This window comes from Phodopus roborovskii, unplaced genomic scaffold, assembly GCF_943737965.1.
Source record: "Phodopus roborovskii unplaced genomic scaffold, PHOROB, whole genome shotgun sequence".
Lineage (NCBI taxonomy): Eukaryota > Metazoa > Chordata > Mammalia > Rodentia > Cricetidae > Phodopus > Phodopus roborovskii.
In genome coordinates, this window is record NW_026126416.1 from 29,864,117 (window position 1) to 29,875,449 (window position 11,333).

The following is an 11,333-nucleotide window of genomic DNA, read 5'->3' on the forward strand; positions in this document are numbered from 1 at the left end:
CAAAAATTCAAGGTACTCCTTGACTACATAGCAAGTTCCAGGCAAGCTGAGTTCAGAGACAAGCCTCAAAAATAACAAAGAACAAATACAAAAGTGAGAAAATCTGTAAGTATGTATGTATGTATGTATGTATGTATGTATATCTCAGAAAGCTTCAAGTTCATCAAGAGCCAGTCTTGAGGGAATGAGGTCCAAAGTGTCATAGAATAATACATGGCACAGAAGAATACCCAGCATCCTCTTCTAGTCTCCACAGACGGCATTGCACCAATGCACAGAAATGTGAAACACACACACACACACACACACACACACACACTTGCATACTTGTGTAAGATGACTCATGCATCTTCCCTCCTGGAAGAGATAGCAGCATGTATTAAAGGTGCAATATCTCAGGAGTCAAAAACTATAAAAAAGAAATGAAGATCCAAAAGTAATATTAAAGCTAAAAGATTCTTTCTGTATTGAGAAGACTTTTTGAGGAAAGACTCCATTGGATTTAAAAAGAGATCAGTAAAATTTCCTTAAACTAAAACACAAGAAAATATAATGAAAAAGAATACTCAAAGCTATGACATTGTATCAAATAGTCTAAGATATGTGTAAATAAAGAAAATGCCTACACAGGAAATGTTTTAAGAAATAATTACTAGGACAGGAGAGATGGCTCAGTGGTAAAAAGCACTTATTGCTCTTTCAGAGGACCTACATTCAATTTCCAGAACCCATATGATGGCTAACACTATCTGTAACTGTATTCTCAGAGTATATGATGCTCTCTTCTGGTATCCACAGGTGCCACACACATTTGGTATATAGGTATATAGGTAGACAAAGCACCCTGACACTAAAAATGTAAATATATTTTTAAAAATGACCAATTGATTTTTCAGAATTTAATAAAGAAGAAAATTCTATATATCCAAGAATTTCAGACAATCACAAGAAACAACACACACCTAAATGCATGCACAGACACAAGCATGCATACACATACACACTAATACACAGTACTCTATTGACTGAAGACAAGAAATAAAGAAACAAATATTTAAATCTCAGTCAAAGTAACTCATGCAGAGTCTTTACAAAATCTAGCTTCATAACTTAAAAGAAGTGTTCTTTGCAAAAAAAAAAAATAGGCCAACACTATGAACACACAATTTCTAGGTGTGCATACATTTAATGACAAACTGAACTCCAACATGCACAAAACTGAACCCAACAGAATAGTTCAAAGGAGTTGAAATTCACAATTATGGCTGGAGGTCTCAATATACTTTTCAATAATTACAAGATAATTAACAGAAATACAAGAGAGATGTGAAAACTCATGTAATATTTTCAATAAAAATGATGTTCAAAAGAAGAACAAAATTCTCATTAATTGTTGAGTTTGTGTTTGTATGAGTGCATAAGAAATATTCATTAAGAATCAACATATTTTGAATCAGCTAGGAAGTTCTGACCATTAAAACAAATGAAACCATATACACAAGATACACACATAATTATAACAATTATACTAGATTGATTTAAAAAAAGATATGTGGAAAATCTCTAAACAGTTGGTTAATCAGATACAATACAAAACAATACAGTTTTAAGTACAGCCTGTGTTGATTGTCATATAGGTGGAGTTAGAAAACATCTGAAATGCAATAAAAACAAATATATAACATCAATTTTAGAAGATACAGCTCCAAAAACACTTTCAGAAAACATTACAGTGGTTACTAGTTAATTTAGTTAGCAAGAATGTTTCCCATTAGTAATACATCTGTATAAGTACCTAGAAAGTAAGAGAAAATGTTAATAAAAATAATAAGTAAGAAGAAAACATATACAGAGCAGAAAGCAATGAAATAATTAGACAGAGACACAGAGAGGCAAAGACAAGACTCAAATTAACCCAGAGGCCATTCAACCTGATTAGCAAAGATGAGAGAAAACATGAATTGTTAATGTCAAGAATGATAGAAAGGCACAACTGAAGACGCTACAGATCAAAAAGATAATAATGGAATATAATTGAAATGTTTATGCTCATAAATTTAACAATTTAGATGAAATGGAAAGAGTTCTCAAAAGACACTGATAATTTCCATCTATTCAAAAAAGTTACATATCCTGAATCACCTTATACCTACTGTGGACAGTTAATGTATCCTGTAAAGTAGTTTGCCTGGAACATTTCACTAGAGAATTCTCCTGAATGTTTAAATAATTCATAATATCAACACTGTGTAAGCTCTAGTGAGCAGAAGAGAATGCTTTTACACTGTGAAGGATCAGCATTACATTTATCCTAGAATTGTACAGGACCATCAACAGTAATAATAACCCATATTTCTCTAATAAGGGAACCCTACCAAATCACTAACATAACAAAAGCAAAGAAAACTTTGTAATAGAAAAACCACAATCCAAGCATGATATTATCAAAGAATTGAAAGGGTTTTCACATTTAAAAACTTAAAACACCAGACTAAATTTTGAAAAGAAAAATAACAGAATTACGTAGATACATTTTGGGAAGTCTGGAAGACCATGCATACATATCATGAAGGAAGGTTTTTCACCACCTTCTACTGCATCAATATATTACATGGTGCACACCCAGCCAGCACAGCAGGAAAATGCTAAGAAGAAACCATGGCTAAATATGGGCTCTTTCCTCCGATGTTCTATTTCTTCTATGAAGTTGCTCTTTGTGATCTAAGATAATATTCAGATTTTTATCTCTTGAGCCCAGTATGACTGTCCCAAGCTTCTTGAGTCTGCTATGTGGCCTCTGTCAGAGCTTTGCTCCTTTACATTGTTGTATTAGTTGAGTTTCTTTTTTTTAAAAAAAAAATATATATTTTTTTTAATTTTATATAACCCTCTACCTCCCATCCTTCCATGTGATGGAAGATGTCATTTTGTAAATATATTTCTCTTATCAGTTAATGAATAAACCACTGTTGGCCTATAGGGAAGCAATATAGACAGGACCAGGATACAAGGAGGATTCTGGGAGACGTAGTAGACAGGAGTCAAAATGTAGGATGCAAGAGGAGTAAGATAAAAGACCACATGGAAACACTTAGACAGATAGAAATGAGTTAATATTTAAGACGGAGCTATCCAATAAGAAATGTTAATAACAGGCCAACAGTTTCATGACTAATACAGTGTCTGTGTGTTATTTGGGGCTGACACAGCTGGCTGTAGGACCAGGCTGGCAGGAAAGTGCTCATAACAAAATGGCCCCTGCAATTCAGGTACTAAGAACTTCCACTTAAAAGTCAACAAAAGCTTAAATAAGGATTTTAGAAACAAAAGAACAAAGGCAAGAAAGGCTTCTTGGTAGCAGCATTCTTCTTGGGCAGGCTCTGTTTTGCTAGAGACAAGCATAGACTTGTGCAGCTCCTTTAAGGGAGTCTTCCTGACTCAGCATAAGCAGAAAAAACAAAACAAACAAACAAACTAAACAAAACAAAACCATAAAACTCAGGCTCTTTTAAGAGGCCCTGCTAACTTTTGAATGGTGTGTATGAGAGCTGGCATTTGCAGTGACCACAACTCCAAGCTGGCAACATGCTGCTTGATAGCAGCATAGACCAAGGCAATGAGCACAGCTCTCAGTGCTGGCAATAAACGTACCCCCATCAACATGAAAAGACAGGGCTAAAACAGCTACTATGCCCCCCACAGACACCCCCATCCCATTCCCCATCAACTTCCCAAGAAGGGAGTCCATCAAGTCATTTGGGTACAAAACTGATAGAATGAACCTCTCTCTCTCTCTCTCTCTCTCTCTCTCTCTCTCTTTCTCTCTCCCCATAAACACACATACTACATACGCACACACACACACACACACACACACACACACACACACACACACACACACATACAAGTATAGTTTATGGTCCAAAAATCTACTAGTTTTTCAGTCCATGAGATTGGATGGCTCAGATGATCTTTGGTCTACATCCTGAAAAAGTAGGTTCTAATCAATGAAATAAACTTGTCAATGAAAGTAAGAGCAAGCAGGCAAAGAGAATGCACTTCGTTTTCCATGTCTTTCATATAAGCTTCTACCTTAAGATATGACCCAGAGTTAAAGTGGATATTCGCTCCTCAAAAGCTCTGGATTTTGGGTTAGTCTTTCCATTTCAAATAATTCCATCAATAAAAATCTCTCACAGGTATAACCAGTCCCTTGGGTTTTAGTAACTCCAAAATGTAGGCAAGCTGACAACAAAGAATCACCATAACAATATTTGAATGAAATATATATCTGTATTTCTATTTACTTTTATGATGAAAAGTAATGCAAGTTAATCCACAATAGGCAGAAACAGAAAACTTATTTTCATTGTGAACTTATATTCTACATATAAATGTTATATATTTGTTATTTTTTTCAGGTTATAAAAACAATGGGTTTCATACTAGGTTTATCATAATCATTTGTTTTAAATTAAAATATTATGAAGTATTTGAAAATGCAAAATATTTAACATCATGTGTACGAACTAATCTCCACAGTTGACCAGTTGTGAGTCCTGTTTTAGGACTTTTGTGCCCCTTGACTTTTAGCCATGCAAATCACATCCCCCACCATTACTATTACCTCCCATTCAATGATTATTTGCTCATCATCTTAAATTCCTTTGAGGTAAAAACTAAAAATTAGTTTCCCTTGAAATGGTTGGCATGTGTTTATTCCACACAAGTAGACTACCGATGCTCTAAAAAACACTTAAAGATTTAAATTTCCATGTCTTAATCTAGGAAAAGAGCATAAGCTATTTATACCAACCTATTTGAGAGTTAGTTATAATTGTTTCCAGAAAAAAATTATTTTTCTTAGTACAAAAATTATTTTGAACAAGGACACTTCCTAGTTTTCTAGGTATAGAGACACTCAGCTTCATTTTTAGATTAGCTGTGGTAGAGATCTTGGAGGATTTATCCCAATACCAAGGTCAGGGAGCTTATTAGATGTCCTTTCTGAATCTGGTCCTGGCTTTGCAGTAGGCCTTCTGTAAAGTCATGAAAGCATGACAATCAATTCACTTATAGTTGGTATTGCTAGGATTTTGATCCGGATCATCCCCCAACAGGTTGATATTTTGAACACATGTTGTATATTTGGTGGTGCAATTTATAAGGCTATGGAACCTTTAACATTTTGGACAGAGCTGACAGAAGTAGGTCTTAAGGTGTATGTCTTTGAAGTTTGTCTAGACATTTGGCTCATGCCCCATTCTCTGATTTCTGGTCCACTGTGTAGCCCCATCACACTCTTTATGCCATGAACTCAGTTCCACCATCATGCCTTTCTTACCAAGATGAATTAAAACCATCTGAAACTGTGAATCAGGATCCCTTTCTGAAGTTGTTTCTGTCAAATACATTACTATAAAAGTAATATGGATATAATACAAATTTTAGTTTTTTTCTTAATCCACCTTTTTGGAAGTTTTGTGTTTCCTATATTCTTTTTTTGATTGCCAGCCTTTTACTATTTATAAATACATATGTATTTATAAATACAAAGTATTTATAAAAGTTGTTCAAAATATTTTTTGTATCGTTGAGCTATTTTAAGGGGAAAGATGGTAAGACTCTAGGTTTCTTGAGTCTAAGAAACAAATGTAATGACCACTAACCATGTTCTCATCTCTTACTTCCTGATTACTATGACTACCATATATGATGTTACAATATTACATATAAAAGAATTTATCATTCAAGAGAATGGAGAGCTTTGCCCCAGATCCACTATCAAAAGAAGAACAGAGCTTTCCTTCAAGTTCAGTTATCTGATTCTGTCTGCCATTATTCTATTCCTCATACATCACTGTTTATTAAGGTGTCTAGAATAATAAGTTTGGGCTCCAAATTTTACAACACTCTGAAAAGTATCAAAAAAAAAAAATCTCTGGATTGCACATAGCTGTCACATTGCTCTTGATTCATCAGACAAAGGCAGCTTGGGAAGAAGGCATTTCTTGTGTGTCCACAAAACCTTGGTACCAAAAGATAGGCTCAAGACAAAAGATTAACAGCAGTGTCCAATATTACCACCATCAGAGATGGTGGCCTCACAAAGAAAATCAGCATCAGTACCAGAAGTTACACAGATCTTCCGAAAGACCTTAGAAAATACCCCTTCTTTTGCTTAATGTCGACATTCTGTTTACTGGTTTAATTGGAAAACTCTAATGTCACAGCTACACTATTTATATAGTTTAATTAATAATTTTTAATCTGTGTGATACAAGGCCACAGGCAATCTCCACTATTACATTCATCCCTGTTAGTATTAATAACAGTTAATAATAATAACACATTAAACATAAAAACCCAAGGGAAAATAGTATAGTTTAACTGCAAAAATCAATCAATCAATCAATCAATCAATCAATCAATCAATCAATCCAGGGAGAATTAGCAGAAAATATTGTATACTGAATAAAACTGTTCTCTGTGTCTTTTTCTCCTTGGTGCCAGAGATTGAACCCAGGATCTCCCACACTCAGCATGTAATCCATCCACAACCTTTCTCCCTATCCTTCTTGAAATGTTAGAAAAATGAAGTTCCATGATAAATTATTTGAAATTTGAGCCAAGTTACTTGCTAAGTTGAGTTTCTGAATTCTGTTACTGAATTTCACTTGTCAAATGACTTATAGACAAACACACACATATACACACACACAAGCACACTCATACACACACACCACACACTTTGCTAATGTCAGCATGTGAAACCACCTTACTTGCTTTTTCAAAGATTTTCAGATTTCATAAAGCATCTGAGCACAAGGGATTTTACACAAATGAAACAATTCAATGAATGAAGGAACTATTACAATTAATTCTGATGTGGAATTTTATTAAATATGTGCAAGACTTGACATTCCATATAACTTGTGTTGACAGTACTATGTAAGCTGTGTTTCTCTAAAGTTGGAGTAGAAACATAGTAAGAGTCTCTACTGTCCATATCACCTCCTCTCTCCCTACCTGCCCAGGGCAAAGTGCTGCACACATGAGCCATTACTGTTGTTGCCCTTCTTCTTAACTGTAATTTTAAGGGGCACGAGAATAGTGAGCAAGTTGGACCTCTCACCCCATACAGCTTGTGTCCTTCACTGCAGCCAGGTATGAACTTTAAAACACCTTGTGTACTGAGTGTAGCTGTATTTTCTTTATTTCCATAGTAGCACTGAGGGGTGTGGTTCTGGAAAAGGCTTCCAAGCCCCTCTCCCCAGGCATCCTCTGCTCTCCATGATGAAGGCAGTGGCTCTACAGAGGAGCCCAGCTCCAGCTCACTCCATTCTTCATTGACTCATCATTAAGCAACATTTTCTGCAGGTCTGGTTCATAATTTCTACCTATGTGCAATTTTTGTAAATGATCTGCTGCAATAAAAAATAATATATAGATTTTGAATGGCTGGACTCCAGTCTCAGGTGTACCAATTTTTGGAATGTAACTTCAAATAAGCTACTAAACCCTTCTGATTGCTAATTTCATTTGATTTTTTTTAATTACACAAAAGGAGGCCAATATGATAATCAAATAAAATAATATATATTACAGTGCTTTGGACATAATCAATACTCAAAATATTAGATTTCTTTGTCCCTCAGAGCCATTGATTATGTATTCAAAAATCAATTAAAATTAATTTAATAATACAGAGGTGTGGACAAGAGCAGATGGCAAAACACACAGAGACTCACAACAAGTTAGCATCACATTCCCATACAGACACAGATATGTGGAGGGCCCTCTGGATGGACTCCACAGCTTCAACAGAACAGAGAAGTAGCAAACAAAATCCTTCCTCATCAAGGAGAGAAGTATAGACAGAAATAATTTTCTGAGCATCTCTTCACATTTCCTGTATCATGCTGGGACCATTTGTTGAATGGTTCTAAATGAAACCAGGGAGTCAAGGGAGACCACAATGGTAGCCACAGCCTCAATGCCCTAGGGCTCAGAACAGAAGTGAAGGGTAAGGATACATCTTAATGGCAAACAAAGACCCCTCAGCATGTTTCACTCTTTCAAAGTCCATTTCTATGGCTTTCAGGTTTCATTTATCTGCATTGATCATCTTTCACTCCACTAGCTGCCAATAGAATGGAGAGTCTTTAAAATAAAGGACAACAGTTATTTATGGCACCAGAATTTCCTAGAGTATGCACTATTATCATAGAAGATAAATATCCCTATAAAGTCTCACAATCACTTTATATAGAAAATAAATAATAAGGCAACCACATTTCCTACCCAAGATATTTTTCTGGAATACAGCAAATACATAATTCTAATTCAGAAAATCCAGATTGACAACTTTCTGCCTTTCTTATGCTCAGTATGCCCAATGAACAGTAAGTATATACAAATTCACTCTCTGTAGATGGCTCCTGAGTGGCTCCTGCTGAGACATTTACCTTTGCCCTTATAAACTTCAACATAGTCAGTTAACTTCAATCTGTCCAGCATTAAAATCTTCGGCCAAGTTTGTTCTGGTGGCTCAATAGGAGCATGAGTGTGCTGTGAGCTTCATAGTCATTTGAAGCTCTGCCTTGTCTTGATTCACTCATAAACATGACTCTCTATCTTCTTATGTTCAGGAAGATTTTATTATTCTTTCCAAGACTTCTAGAGACATCTAGCTCTGAATGTGAAAGCCCAAACCTTCCAGCTATCCACCTGGCTTTTTGTCTTAGTTTCTACCTGACTATGTGGCTCTGGTCCACTGGAGAAGAACATTACTGTTAAGCTGTGCATACACATGCCCAGCCTATGACTTGAAGGAGATGATGCTCAGAAGGAACTGCAAGAGTCCCTGGCCCAAGGGACTCTTCAAGAGAAAGGCCACCCCAGTAAGAGCAAGTGAGCATCAGCAGTGCCTGTCACACCATAACCTTCAGATTGTGGCAAACACTACTTCCCATCTTCCTCCGAGATGTTATACATTTTTCATCACTCAGTTTAACCCAAAACCATACAATAAAGGAAATCTAGGAAACAACAATTCATATTTAGAGAAGCAGATATAGGATAGAATCACTGTAATTGCCATATTTAAAACTAGATATACAGAAGTCGAGACAGGCATCTGAGTAGTGTGTGAGTATAAAGTCTCTGGTGGAAGTGCTGCTCAGAGACAGTGTGTGAGCACAGATCCACATGGGAACTGAAGTCAATAGACAGGTGTCTGTTAACTCTCATTTTACAAAAAGATGTGAATAATATTCCATTTCCTGAAAGCACTCCAGTTGTTCACTTTGTAGTCTGTCCTAGGACCAAGTGTCAGTTCTTTTACAATGCATACCTTATATTGACTTCAAATCATTGAGACTAAAAGCCCCAAATTCTGACAGCTGAAGATTAAGTTGTTAACACAGATTATCAGGCTGGAAGCAACGTGCTTTCCTGCATGTAAAGTAAAGAGATGTGTTGATTTTCACTCGATTCATGGCCTGTGCAGGCAGTTGCATTATGAATGATCAATGAACATCATCATCAGAAACAATGTCAACTATGACAATTACAGCACATCAAAAATTCAGTCTTAATTGCTTAGCTCTTAATGAAATACAAAAGATACATTTTAATAATGTTAGAGTTGTAGCTCAGATTGACAAGGCCACAAAGAGTCACATTTATGGTGACCACAATCTACCTTTCATGCATAGATAGTATAGTGTAAACATGCATGAGAAGTCTGCACCCCAGCTTTGTGGCTCTCTACCAAGAACAGTAGAGGGCACTTCTTCAAATCCTGCCTGCTGGATTTTCATAGGAAAGTCTTCAATAAGGGTGATAAATCAGTTTATATCATTTTTATCTAATGTGAAAAATGGACTGCATGTGTGCATGAAAATGAGAGAGAGAAACAAAGAAAGATAGATACATACATACATAGATAGATAGATAGATAGATAGATAGATAGATAGATAGATAGTTTACAAATACTTCATCTTAGAATTCACTCTGAGGTTAAACTTTACAAGCAACACAGTTAAGGAAAAAATTATATAACTGGGAGGCATAGTACATCAACACACACACACACACACACAAACACACACTCATACACATGAACCATACACCGTGTTGCTATGTCTGCACATGGACAAATAAATGTTTCCCCAGTGGATTAGTGTGTTAAGCCTAACTGTTGAAAGACCACTCTTCCATTTTATTGTTCAAGCCATGAAAAGTGGAGCCAAGAAGAAACACACATTTGAGGACAATGCAAACATAAATAATTGCTGAAAGAAATTCTGGAGAAAATTGAAATGGCTCATTTTTGTGTTGGTCATCCATCCCTCAAGCCATTCAGTTTGACTATTAAGAACTGTTGGCAAAGGACAGCCTGAGCAAAAGCTGCAGACAGTGAGTTCAAGCCCTCAGTCCCACTAAACACATGATTCCTAAGGCATTCTGTAGCCCAGCAGACTGTTCATAAGCCATTGTAAGACTCAGGACAGGGTCTTACACTGTTCTCTCCAGCATTCTCACACTGAGTGCAGTGGCATCAGAAGTCTGCCACACACTTTTGTCTATTATTATTATTATTATTATTATTATTATTATTTTACATCTAGATCCCAGTTCCCTCTTCCTCCTTCCCTCCCTCCCTCTCTCTCTCCCGACCATCACCACCCACTCCACAGGTAGGGTGATGCCTTCCTGGAGGGGCCATCAAATTGTGTCAAGTCATTTGGAGTAGGGACTAGGCACTCCCTCCTGCCTCTACATTAAGGGAATGTGCTCCCAAAGTCCTTTTGTGCACCAGGGATACATCCTGGTTCCACTGTCAGAGGAACCTTAGACTTCCCAGGCCATCTACTTCCGTTTTAAACCCAGGAGGTGTATCCTATTAACATGCTACTTACTGATATACCTATTAGTTTTGGGATTTTTTATGTATATAATATCAGACATTCTGGAAAATCATTGGGGGAGAGAAACAGTCAATACCCCTAATCCTCTGATCAATTTGATTCAAAGAATAAATTAAGTGTGGGAAAGTAACAATTTATAGAGGAACCCATGGAAATGAAACCAGAGCCTTTCTCATTATCTTTTCATCCATAAAACATCTTGTGCACTGGAATTACCAGCTTACTCTATTAACTTGTGTATCTTAAATAAACTTATTATTGGCTTAGAATTCCTTTTCAAGTCCCAGCAAATTACTCTTTCACCAGTAGGAATTTCCCTCACACCTTTATATACTCAAAATAAAACCTTGGAAATATACATACTATATATAGTGTTATATATGTATAAAATATATTAT